The sequence below is a fragment of the Mytilus trossulus genome, chromosome 4 (genome assembly GCF_036588685.1).
Source record: "Mytilus trossulus isolate FHL-02 chromosome 4, PNRI_Mtr1.1.1.hap1, whole genome shotgun sequence".
NCBI lineage: Eukaryota > Metazoa > Mollusca > Bivalvia > Mytilida > Mytilidae > Mytilus > Mytilus trossulus.
This window is the reverse complement of record NC_086376.1, coordinates 89242241-89256865: the sequence shown is the minus strand read 5'-3', so window position 1 is coordinate 89256865 and position 14625 is coordinate 89242241.

The window sequence follows — 14625 nt, the reverse complement described above, 5'->3', positions numbered from 1 at the left end:
ATTATTGGCGTGTTGGTCAGATTATCTATCAACTACTATAATTTTTGTTGTTGGGGCCTCTGTTAGATCTTTTTTCTTAATATGAATAAGCAGGTATGGTATCGTTGACTCTGAGACAATTATCCACCTGGGACCAAATAAGGTAAAGGGTTGCAACTAATCGGCTTCACCAATGAGAAAACCAAAACCGCATAAAAAGCTTTCAAACAACAAGTAATGGTATAGTTCAATGGAAAAATATAACTGTATGTTTTTTTGAATCTTGTAGTGAATTATGTTGTATGAATGTGATGTTTGTTAGTACATAGTATTGGCTTCTGGGTCCCAACTATTGATACATTAACCAATTACGTATGCTTGGGTCGCTTAGCCAATTTTATCAGTATATTTGATCTTTTTACAGTTGCCATACAAATGGTAGATTAAGCTTGTTGAAGAGCCGGTGTGACCCACTATTTATCACAGAAATGCCTGTACCAAGGCTTGAACATTGGTTTTCGAACGTTTCGTTGTTGATATGTCGTACATTTAATTTCGTTATATTTTTTGGGACTGATTTTTCTAATTTATTTTTGAGTTTGGAATCTATAATTCTATATTTTACACATGCAATTTGTGAGATGTTCTTTTCATGATTTAGTTTAGTATTCTGACTTTAGATAGACCAAACTTACTATCTTGTGAGGTTTTTATAAAGATAAAGTTGAGCAAATTTTCTTCAAGCAACTGATTTTGCACATATCATTTGTGATCGACCATGCTCTTTGTTTCACCAAACAAACTGCGCGTTATATTGTGTAGCGTCTACATCTGAGACGGGAAATACATTTAACTGTTCTGTAAAGAAATGTTATGATTATAATTAACCCATGGGAAAACTTAAGAGGCCATTAATCTAGGTGCTTTACGTTTTAAAAGAAGGTTTTATATTTTTTTAATGAACTTCGAAATGTAATTTACAAATTGCATCATGCAGTTGCGTAAGGAAACTTCCAGTTAAAGCTTTAATCTGATAAGATTCAATTAGTGAAGCCTCACCTTGAAACCATAAAGGAATAAAAGCAATGAATATTTTAAACCTCTTAATTGCTGACTCTGTCTATATTTATTTATTTATTTATTATGTTTTTATATGTCCTTTGATTTGTTCTAACGGTCCGGGCTCAATGTCATGGTTCTTTTAATAATAAATAGAGCTATTTTTACTGTATCTAAATAAATGATTGCTTAAAAGTATAAATGAACTAATAATTGTAAGCAGCGTTTCGCACTGAACTTTGTTAGCTTAACGTAGATGAACTAAAAAGTCACAACCGGAACCAACAAGGCGTGTTAGTGTCAAGATAAACAAATAAATGTTGTAATTGAACTAAACGAATCCTTTTTATATTTTGTAAATTGATCGGTTAGAAAAACTGATAGAACAATTAACCGCCAAAAAGACTACAGAAGCGTTAGAAAAACTTAATAAAATGTTATTTTGCTTTGTACTACTTGTTTTTAATATACAGTAAACTTTTTTTCAACATTCCCAGAAAGTGCAATAACAGTTTAATTATCTTTTGGGAATATAACTATGATCAGTGAAATGTTTTATAGTTATAAACATTCCTTGTTATAGTTATATTCACATTTGGAATTACTAATGTACATTTAAACATAAATATTTTTTTCTCTGCGTTATCATATAATGTTTTGGTTATGTCCATGGAAATAAGGAAGTGGACATCAAAGAGAGACAATGCACACATTCAAAGGATGTCAAACAGCATTATTGCTAAAAGAAAAACACCAATAATTGAACACCTATTTTCAACGCATGCGTTGGAGTTCAAACAACACCCAGGCCAAACTAAAACAAACAATATATAAACAACTATTCACAATACATGCAAAAAGAAGGCAAAACAGATCCATGGGCTAAACTTACATGACCAATTACTTTACAACCATCTGCGAAACATTATACATCAACAACTGAACATTGCAAAACATTATACATCAACAACTGAACATTGCAAAACATTATACATCAACAACTAAACATTGCAAAACATTATACATCAACAACTGAACATTACAAAAAAATATACATCAACAACTGAACATTGCAAAACATTATACATCAACAACTGAACATTGCAAAACATTATACATCAACAACTAAACATTGCAAAACATTATACATCAACAACTGAACATTGCAAAACATTATACATCAACAACTGAACATTGCAAAACATTATAATCAACAACTGAACATTGCAAAACATTATACATCAACAACTAAACATTGTAAAACATTATACATCAACAACTGAACATTGCTAAACATTAAACATCACCAACTTAACATTGCAAAACATTATACATCAACAACTGAACATTGCAAAACATTATACATCAAAAACTGAACATTGCAAAACATTATACATCAACAACTGAACATTGCAAAACATTATACATCAACAACTGAACATTGCAAAACATTAAACATCACCAACTTAACATTGCAAAACATTATAATCAACAACTGAACATTGCAAAACATTATACATCAACAACTGAACATTGCAAAACATTATACATCAACAACTGAACATTGCAAAACATTATACATCAACAACTAAACATTGCAAAACATTATACATCAACAACTGAACATTACAAAAAAATATACATCAACAACTGAACATTGCAAAACATTATACATCAACAACTGAACATTGCAAAACATTATACATCAACAACTGAACATTGCAAAACATTATACATCAACAACTGAACATTGCAAAACATTATACATCAACAACTAAACATTGCAAAACATTATACATCAACAACTGAACATTGCAAAACATTATACATCAACAACTGAACATTGCAAAACATTATAATCAACAACTGAACATTGCAAAACATTATACATCAACAACTAAACATTGTAAAACATTATACATCAACAACTGAACATTGCAAAACATTAAACATCACCAACTTAACATTGCAAAACATTATACATCAACAACTGAACATTGCAAAACATTATACATCAAAAACTGAACATTGCAAAACATTATACATCAACAACTGAACATTGCAAAACATTATACATCAACAACTGAACATTGCAAAACATTAAACATCACCAACTTAACATTGCAAAACATTATAATCAACAACTGAACATTGCAAAACATTATACATCAACAACTGAACATTGCAAACCATTATACATCAACAACTGAACATTGCAAAACATTATACATCAACAACTAAACATTGCAAAACATTATACATCAACAACTGAACATTACAAAAAAATATACATCAACAACTGAACATTGCAAAACATTATACATCAACAACTGAACATTGCAAAACATTATACATCAACAACTTAACATTGCAAAACATTATACATCAACAACTGAACATTGCAAAACATTATAATCAACAACTGAACATTGCAAAACATTATACATCAACAACTAAACATTGCAAAACACAAGCTCAGACCTAAAACATAAATGATCTTTGGTACTCTGTAAGTGTAAGCAGTTCCATCTCTGATAGCATTGAACATTGCAAGAATTAAAAGCTGCATTCGCTGATGTCAAATTAAGTCAACAGTAGTTTACCGACCTTCAAAACTATGGCTTAAATAGGACAAAAAAAATTAAAAAAAACGAACTAAAATGAGGGAATCACATTGACTCCTCCCGTCACCGTTCAAAGCAGGGTAGTCTGTGAAGCTCGATTGTTGTATGATGTTAAACAAAAATACGTTGTAAAGCTAGTGGTTTTGTTCTAGAAAATCAAATTACAATAAATATATGTTTCTCGTTTCTCGTTTTGTGTATATAGATTAGACCGTTGGTTTTCCCGTTTGAATGGTTTTACACTAGTAATTGTGGGACCCTTTATAGCTTGTTGTTCGGTGTGAGCCAAGGCTCCGTGTTGAAGGCTGTACTTTAACCTATAATGGTTTACTTTTTTAATTGTTATTTGGATGGAGATTTGTCTCATTGGCACTCATACCACATCTTCCTATATCTATATAGCACTTCTAAGTACAAAAGTGAGTTAATTCATTAAACTACTTATTCTTATAAAAATAATGTTGCAATAACTTTAGAAAAGATCATTTGCGGATTTAAATGTTTTCTGTTATTACCTTTCCATTAAATGTTGATTTTTATGTTTTATCGTCGATATAAAGGCTCCTGGGAGCTTGTGTTTTATATGTCTTTCAAACCTGACTTTGCAGAATATAAATCTTATCCTATATCTTATCATAAAAACATCGTGCTTCTATCAATAATATAAAATTGTTTCATGTAATTTATCTCGTCAGTATTGAAAATTTTCAACAATAAACTTGTGACATATGGTCGTGTTTGTATGTATTAAACATTAACATTAATGTATATAATATAAAAGGAAGTATAGCATTCGATGTAATAGGAAATGAAAGCAGTAGTTGTTGGTGTGGTTCATAGGTGTTTCTCGTTTTTATATATAATAGACCGTTGGTTTCCCAGTTTAAATGGTTTTACACAAGTCAGTTTAGGCCCCTTTTAGACGGCGTAATACACACAATGATTTTCCCAAATTAGTCTTTGTTAAATTTGCATTTTTCAAAAACATTGTGCAGAATTTATCTTTGCATCAAATAAAGAAATACTTGGCATGAGTTAAGTGTTATCATTTCCAGTACTATAGGAATATTTTCACATAACATTTATAGTGCATATAAGAAAATAAACATAACTGGGAGTTAACCAATCAAATTCCCTCCTGATTAATCCTGTGTAAAAGATTTAGTACCCATGTAAGCTCAAGTTTCCAAAATATTTCTTTAGAACTCCATATGTTTATGATATGGTTAATTTAGCAAAAATGGTTTATACGAAAATGTGTTTCAAAACATTTGTATAACTGTAACAATAGGGTACACATACACCTTTTATTCTGTATTGGGTTTTATGGGGTTAATATCTTATGTTTTGTTGAAACAACACTTAATAACATTGGTTATCCTACACATTTTTTATATCAAAGAGGTTATTAGGAGACCTTTTTACCTCATTTTTTGACAACTTTTGACACCTGTGAACTTTCCTTTCTACATTGACAACTCTTCGGGAACGCCGGTACATGGAGTATGTACATCCGATTATTTTGCGACATTATAAGGCTTTCATTACCTATCAGAATTTCTGCTCCAAATGAATCTATTGCACCGTGAGTTCAAAGCAGTGAAATTAAGTCATCCCATCGAAAATATCATGAACACAACACGAGTCGATTGCACGTAAGGAAATATCGGTCTCACATATGATTACGGACATGTCCCAATTTTTATAACCACAATATCGTTCCTATTTCCCTGAATGTATCGTCATGAATTAGACAGTCCACCCGGTACTTTTATAAACAAGACGACAGGTGTTAAACAAAAGGATTAATATCTGCCTACCCTTTTTCGGGCACATGAGCACATGAGATCACCACTGGTATTAAGTGTTTGGTTCTTGTTACTCAATCTTTAGTTTAATATAGTGATTTTCTTTCTTACTGCTTTTTTAAATGTCGTTTTTTTCGATTTCGATTTTAGCCATGGCATTGTCAGGTGTTTTTTTTTTAAAGTCATTGTTATTTTTGTCTTCTCATAACAAATTTTTCAATTGCGTTTATCCATTTTATTTGAACTTTAACGGATAGTTGTCTCATTGGCAATTATATCGCCTTATATTTCTACGTGTTGTATACGTAGAAGGTTTACTAATCAGTTAAACTGAAAAATGAAAACTACGTGTTATAAATTGCATGCGTCCGAAGTGCATGCACGTCTAATTCATCCTGATTTACATTGTGAGATTGAGATATTGTATTGATTGATTCATACAAATTCGTTAGCTGGGACAGAAAGGCCAGAGCCTTTCTCATTGCTTCTCCTAATGTTCCTGCCTTGAAAAAAAGATATGGAAAGAATTATCTTAAAAAATGTTCTGATGACTATTTTTTTTATTCAAAACAATAGTTTTATTAAGTTTTAGTCTTAAACCGAACGACGAAAGAAATAATATCTGTTAAGGAAAGGAGAAGCGAATGACACTAACTGGATTATCAAACTCATACAACGAAAATGAACTGACAATTCCTCGAGAAAAAAAGAAAACCCACCAAAAACAACCAATTGAATAGACCAGAACATGGAAAACTTAACTGAGCAATATGAATTTGATAATTATGATATTATATTAATCTGAAACACTAGTGTATAAATGCGGTGGTCAAGGCTTTCGAAAAATGCAAACTTCATTAAAAGCACAGTGGAACACCTCTTTGAAGAAAACGATAATTGAAAAAAGACAACAATGCGGAATATTGAACATGTATAGGTATGAAAATTACCTCGAAAAGATAGATATCAATTTTTCGAAAAACTAAGGATTTTCTTATCCCAGGCATAGAATACCTTAGCCATATTTGGCACAACTTTTTGGAATTTTGGATCACCAATGCTCTACATGAGTGGTGACCTTCTGCTGTTATTTTTAATATGGTCGGGTTGTTGTCTCTTTGACACATTCCCCATTTCCATTCTCAATTTTATCTTCAACTTTTTACTTGTTTGGCTTTATAAATACTTTTATTTGAGCGTCACTGATGAGTCTTATGTAGACGAAACGCGCGTCTGGCGTCATACATTATAATTCTGGTACCTTTGATAACTATTAGGGGACTAGGAACACTTATAACTTATAGTATTATAAGAGTGATGTTATGCATATACATAGAATAAACCGATATGGTTCCAAATATCTATTTAAGTGTTCAAAATTTAGACATTAAACAGTAATTCATAAAATGCTATAAGAATGCCAATCAAGTGAGGGCATACTATAAGACGAACATAAATATTATCAAGAAGGAAAAACCGAATGGTTTTATATGTCAATAAAAGTATATTTAGAAGCGATATCATCAAAATAGGAATCGTTATGACTTCTGCAGGTGAAACTAAAATGAGATTGATTCAATACGAATTCACAGCTCGTTTAAAAAAAAATCGTAGAAGCTACCTGTGATTCATTATTCTACAGATTTTTTATTCCGTAGAAGCTACCTGTGATTCTCTTCTCTTGGCCGTTAATCATTGCATTGTCAGTTTATTTTTCGTCTATGATTTTAATTTTCCCTCTGGTGTCTTTCGCTCCTCTTCTATACTTCATCGTGGTATCACTGGCATATATAATTCTCAGTCGATTTTATATTAATTTTTTTTTTTTTTTCTTGATTTGTTAAACCAATATACCCACAGTTAATTAAATGGGTTTTGTTTTCCTAAACGTATACCTCTGTTTGCTGCACAGTACACTTAACTTTTTCGTTCTATTTCATTTTCTTTATTTTGCTCTACATCCCAATTTTGTTATATCTTTAGTTACTTCCTTTACGTGGAATTAAAATCAAAATTACACATCTATTAACTTTCAATTTCTAGAAGTAGGGTCTGATGCTATCAACATCAGCAATATTTCTTTTCTTCGGGTTTTGTCTAATGCACATGGGAACTCTCTGTCCTAAATTGAAGTAACTTATCATAGATAGCAGGATTAAAATTCTATACACCAGACGCTCGTTTCGTCAGCAGAATGCATCAAAACATTTTATCCCCTTTTCTATAACAAAATTTTAATATGCGCTTAATTCCAAAATTAATCCAATCATATAATTGCATTTATTTCCATATGAATACCATTGTGGTTAAAGATAATTTGAATAAAAGTGTTGCAGGACTTTAACTTCAAACCTATGACAGTTCTCATCTCATTTCAATTATTATTCATGTGAGAATAAAGATGTCAATCCAAATGATAATGTCTGAGATATTATATCTCAAGGCTCTTAATTTAGATACTTCAGAAATATTTACTATTTACAATTTATCATGAATTTCGCTGAAATGAAAGCCAGAAGTCTTATTAGTTTAAACATAGTTTATTTATAGTGGATTGGGACACACGTTATTACAACGTTTATCAATCGCTTTCCACTTTACAGGTGCGGGTGCTGCCTTGAAACAGCATTAACCTGCTCTTTTTTGAAAAATCTACAGGGGTGTCTTTTACGTGCAATATGTATTGCTCTCTCTTAACTCAGGTCAACCATGTCTCGTGCCCCTTCGACGGACTATCATCGTTTCTCAAGAACATACTTTAAATATTGCCAAGAGAGAGCCGAAAATGCAGGTATATATTGTAAGTTCGATCTTACAGCAGAATTGTAAATCATTTGCAGTTAAAACATCATGTGACCTTCAGATCATGTGACCATCGTGGGTGTTATTGAAATTCTATTATGGTCAATGCTTTTTGATTAAATATTAACAGGCTGAAACTCCAATTGCACATCCGTTAACTAGTATTGCCTTTATTTCAAATTAAAATGCACTGAAAAAAATAATGTACACGAATTAAAAATTGAATACGCTCATGTTTTAGACATGAGCGTTTAAATAAATGTTCATCCTAACTGAAAGTAATATCATATTTAAAATCGCATGAATTGACATTTTATTTGGTTACATCATTTTCCAACGTACCAAATAACACTTTCTATTAGCAAATTGGTGGAATTTATTCATGGAAATGAAATTAAATCGTAATACGTGGCACAAATATTATCTGTCACCGTCCAATGATTAGGTAATTACATTTTTGTTACAATTAATTCTTGTTAAAGCTGTTAACACGAATTTCGTCTGACACTAGAATGAAGATTTAAAGATTTTATTATAGTTATTTTCCGTATCCAACAGTTTTGAAATTACTGCAATATCCAAGTATAAAAGCTCTCATACCAGTTCTATGTTTAAAAATAATGCTTCAACTTTATCTAACTTAATGACATCGACATGACAAGAATAAATAACGAAAGTCGGTAATCTGTATCAACAAATAATGATTTCAGATTAAAAAGTAGGTTTTTGTGTAAGCTACATACTGATATTTCTGCTTGCTGTAGAGTAAAAGATACGTTTTTAGTTATGTCGGTTGTTTTTCATTCGTGTAGTGTCTTTGCCATTTAATAGGAATTTCCGTTTTGAATTTGTTTTTGAGTTTGGAACTTTTTGAGTTTTACTTTCTTTACGACTTCAAAACCTTGAAATATGTATAATTCGACTAAGTTCATGTCAACATTTATTATTTTTGTGAATATTTCCAAGAACATGTGACCTAAGTTACAGACTAAAATGAAATATTATTATCTTATGGGTTTAGATATAAACACTCAACACAGCTCAATACTATAGGAAGTAAAACGTATTAATCCGGGTAGAAACACTAGAAATGACTGTTCACGAGGAATACAAATGTAATTATAATTGCATTAAACTAGAAACTTATGAATATTAACATTTGACATTAACTTTGTCGTTTTGTTTTTGTTTCACTTTAGTGTTTCTGTTGTTTTTGGTATTTTCCTCTTATATTCGATTGTTTTCCTCTTATATTTGATGTGTTTCCCTCAGTTTCAGTTTGTAACTTCGGATTTGGTTTTTTTCTCAATCGATTTATGAATGTCGAACAGCAGTATACTACTGTTGCCTTTATTGAAATATTGAAGGTGTATAAAAAATACAAGTCACTTTGTAAGTAAGTTATAAACTTACTTCATGGAAAGGATGTCGTGTTTCTTCCATTGTTTCCTGACATTTCAACCGTAGAAAAGCAGATGATATTTCACAGAAAGACGAGCATATTTCGTAATGTTAAAGTGCAAAAGGATAATATGTACTAAGTATATGAATGTAACTTGCTGGTCGTTAATTTGTTTAATATTATTTCAGTTTAGTAAACATAGAAAAAGAGTGTATCTTAAACAATTTAAGATCTAATATATATATAATGGTTTTACAAATCTATTTGCATTTTGACAAGGTTAATATTTTATACATATTTTTATGCACATTTTGTTAATTGAAACTTGGTATTGTTTTGATGTTTCTTTATAATAAAGAGCTATTGTTTTTGAAAGTATTTAACTCCATATACGTATATACTTTTATCGAATGTAAAGTATTCTATCACACTGATCGAGTATATCAGAATCAATGACCACGAAATACATTTAGACAATTACAGCTGTCTACGTATACGACTTTCGTGTGTCAAACTTGAATTTCCAACAAATATACCAATATATGCCAATTCTCCTGAAAAAATCCAATGACATTTTACAAAGGGAAACAAACAATTGGTTTCGATAGTGATTACATTAACGTAATTTGAGATTTCTGATAAAGAGGTCTGGAAGCCAATTGATCAGTGAAATAGGTTTTAAAAGGGAAGAGTTGTAATAAACACTGCCTTATAATGGTTCAAGCGATTTTGATATTAACATCGATCTTTTCTGATCCATGAAATTAAATTTTGATCCAATTTCTTTTAAAGTGCACTATCACCTGCGTGGAATCTATAACAATGCATTTCATTTTCTAGACCATTTCGTTGATGAAATTTTTCCGACTAATGGACAGTTGCACGCAACACAGGCCATCTCAAGACATAAAGATGAGACGCATACTTTTCCTTCTTTATTGATGGAGGGGGAGGGAACATTAATAAGAATGACAAATAAACCAAATAAATGAAAAAAGTCCTAATTTGATAATTTGTATAAATAAGGAACCATTGTGTCTATCGATTTGGTGAGAAAAATCTGTGTTCATCGTATCCTTCCGACTTATGATCGCTCTATTCTTATATGAATCACATGACGTGTGTTCTATGTGAAGCAGGAGCTGCTTATTCATCCGGTGCATATGATATAAAGACCGGTTTTTGGGTGTTCGTGTTCATCATTATATATCTTTTAAGTTTTTCACGTTTTTTTTTGGTTTACTTGTTGTTTAAATTTGGATCGTCTTTTCTTTTTTTCACGGTATTGATAGTTAGTTTTTCAATTAATAAGTTTTAAAGTCCATTAAGTTTTTTTTGGTTTAATTTAACAAAACATTAAGGCTATAAATCAAAATTAAATAAAGCTTTGTTCATAGACCAACTTCTACAAGTATGTGAGTTTTACTTTACATTTCATCACGATGTTATCGACCTTGTTAAGCTTCGTTAATGTTCAAATTAAAATCAATCATTATATTTGCTGTCCATTTATGTTTATGATTCTATTTATACCCCTACTATCTATCTTGTTATTCGCTGATACGATACTATACATGATTTTTATAGGTCAAAATATTTAACATAATTCGTTTTGAATGCCTTCCTTGCTATTCTTTTTGACTTTTTATCATGAGAAAAATTTAATGCTTAACTTGACTTAATGCTATTTCACTTTACTTTTTATGATATCCTTCTTGACCTATTTACCATTCAATGTTATGCCACTTTGAGTTTATATATTCAATGGTATCATACTACACCTATTTATCAGGCAATGGTATTCAACCTGACTTTTCATGATTATATAATTGGAACTTTTTTACAATTTGATGCTATTCCACTGACATTGTTCATGATGCCCTACTGGAACATCGTTCGGTGAATAGGATACATAAGTTACATAATTGTCCTTAAAAGCAACAACGTTATATTGCTGGTTTCTTCCAAGTACAAACAATTTAGAACTCTTTCATTCGCAATGGTTTTAAACTATTTTACCTGTCTTCCCTGTTCAAAAAAGAAGAAAAATTGGAAAAATTGGTCTTGTTTTTGATTTATAAACAAAATCACCAACACAAATACAAATATTCTGTCTAATGGAGGAATAAATTATACTTCGAGAAAAAAAATCAATTTCATTCACATAAAAATACAACATAATTGTAACGTTTTGAGGATGAGTTTTTCAAGAATCAATCAGCTTCTCCATGGTACCACAAGTGCTCCTATTGTTGCCTACATATTTCTTTGTTCATAAGAGGGGAACTTCATAAGGCGCTTCTTATGAGGAATAAAATGTCATTATCCTTAATATTACTCTTAGCTATATAGATGATCTCAGATTCACTAATAATAAACTAATAGACTAAGTGTGGTGACAAGTTTTCATGTCTCTTTATTATCTTAAGACTCTAATTAAGATATGGTTGCAGCCTACCAAGTGAATAAAAAATGTATTCCATCTCACCAATATTTTGATAACGTATTGATTCCTTTTATATTTATAATTCTAAGGTGGTTTTTTTAAATTCAGAAACTCAGAAACTTTACTTTTTCAAAGCGTTATGAATTTTTAAATTTAGAAACACAGTTTGCCTTAATGTTAGGGAAAGTATAACGTTTACAAACCTTTATCTTATAGAAATTTTTAATTTAAAAAACATTTTAGTCAATTATGACTTATACTGTCCCTACTTCATAAAATGCCTTAATCAAATTTAGAGCCGTTAATAAGTTTACATTTCAAATAAAGGAAAAACAGCATTTCATTTTAATGTAGTCAATATTCATTTATTATATAAAACCAAAATGAGTCGATAGTAAACGGATGCCCATCCCCACTATCATTTTCTATGTTCAATGGACCGTGAAAATGGGATAACTACTCCAATTTTGCAATTAAACTAGAAAGATTATGTCATAAGAAACATGTGTACTACGTTTCAAGTTGATTGGACTTTTTTTTCATTTTTCATCAAAAACTACCTCGACCAAATACTGTAATCTGAAACGGTACGAACAGACTTACAAACGAACGGACGAACGAACGAACGAACGAACGAACGAACGAACGAACGGACAACGAACGCACAGACCAATGAGCATAATGCTCATAAATGGGACATGCTAAAATAAGTATTCTAGTGAGAACCTGTATGATTTGAAATGTATATCAAGAAGTAAATGAATACAGTCTCATTTTCAATACTTTAATACAACAACAAATGGAAGTTATCAAAGACCTTGACTGGCTATACAGCCCTCGCACGGTCGGCACTTTAATATGAAGGATGCATGAAGTAAAATCTATGACTTTTAACAAAATTGTAATGCTTTGTTACGTTGTGTCGAAATAACAGAAAACAAATGCGTTGATAATTTAGTTTTATACATTTGTTTCAATTTCACGGTAATCCTGTGCTGGACACATTACGCTTTAATTAAATTTATTCACAAATTTTCATTCAGTATTTATAAACCTGATGTTGCCTTGAAACACCGCTTTTGTGGATTAGACAAATCTTTTTCCAAGATTTTCCCGCGTTTTTAAAGTATTGTACAAAGAGAGGCAACTGATGTTCAAATCAAAGACTTCAGTAATAGTGTATACATGTAGTTGTTAATTTCTCTGTCATTTTGGTTATCTTATTTTTTTATATATGTAAGAATTAGGCAATTTAGAATGAAAAAAACTTTGCAGAAATAATCCACCAACATAAACATCCTATTTCGAAATGGTAGGTCTTTTGTTTCAGAGTGATCTGGTTATTGGAAAAATCTCTAGATGATTTGTAGTTAGAATGATAGCAAATTACGTAACTAACTTCTTTTCGTTGGATTTTTACCAAATTATAAATTTAAAAAACTGGAAAGCAATTGGAAAATAATGCTTTATTCGTTTATTATTATATATTTTGAACTAAAAAGAATGTAAATTTGATAGGGATTTCGGGTTGTCATACTTTCAACATCATGTTTCCTAACCTGATACGCACTTAACACTTTGTAATGTTAAATGACTTAAAATGCAAAACAAAGAATCATACGAATGAGCCAATAACAATAATTGTTTTCTTCAAATATGACTTTAAAATGTATAGATAAATGTTGGTTTCTAAAATAATGACTTCATTTGACTGATATATGCTACGTTCTAAATGTATTGGTAACACTTTGATATAGTAGTTACTTTTACGCGTGATGGAAACAAGAAGGTATTCGAGTCAGATTAAGACCATCTCAAGACCATCCTGCAATATTTGTGCAGGATATTTACTTATACTGATCAGAAAAAGGTGCAAGCTCTTGAATATGGCATGGAATATATATTAAGTATGAAAGATAAAGTTGGTATATATTCTTTTGTGTAGGATGCTGCTTAATTTTATCCCTACGCAATACATATTTATCGTTCACAGAAAAATCGCTCTCATTAATTTCAAGTGAATATTTTTTCACATGAACCGAGCTTATACTTGAAACTCACGTGAAATCAGTTCATGTGGGTTTCGCGTGCATCTCATGTAAAACTTACTTCAAATCATGAGAAGTTCAAATTTAAGTGAACTTCATGTACAAGCTCGTGTGAGGTGCATCTCACGGGAATTTTATTGGAGATACTCGTTGCATTCACATATGTAAATTGCAGTTGATATCTTATAGTCCGTTTCTGTGTGTGTAACACTCTCGTTTTGATACTGTTGTTTCGTTGTTTTCCTTAAATAGGTGATGTATTTCCCTCGTTTTAGTTTGTAACCCGTATTGTCTCTCAATCGATTTATCAATATGAACAGCGGTAAACTACTGTTGTTTTTATTGTAGATGAACTTCTTTATATTAAGAATCCACATATTGTTAATGCTAATCCGTGAGTTAACAAAATAACACAGTTATTGTAATTCTGCTTTTTATGCATACAATTCTTTTGAAG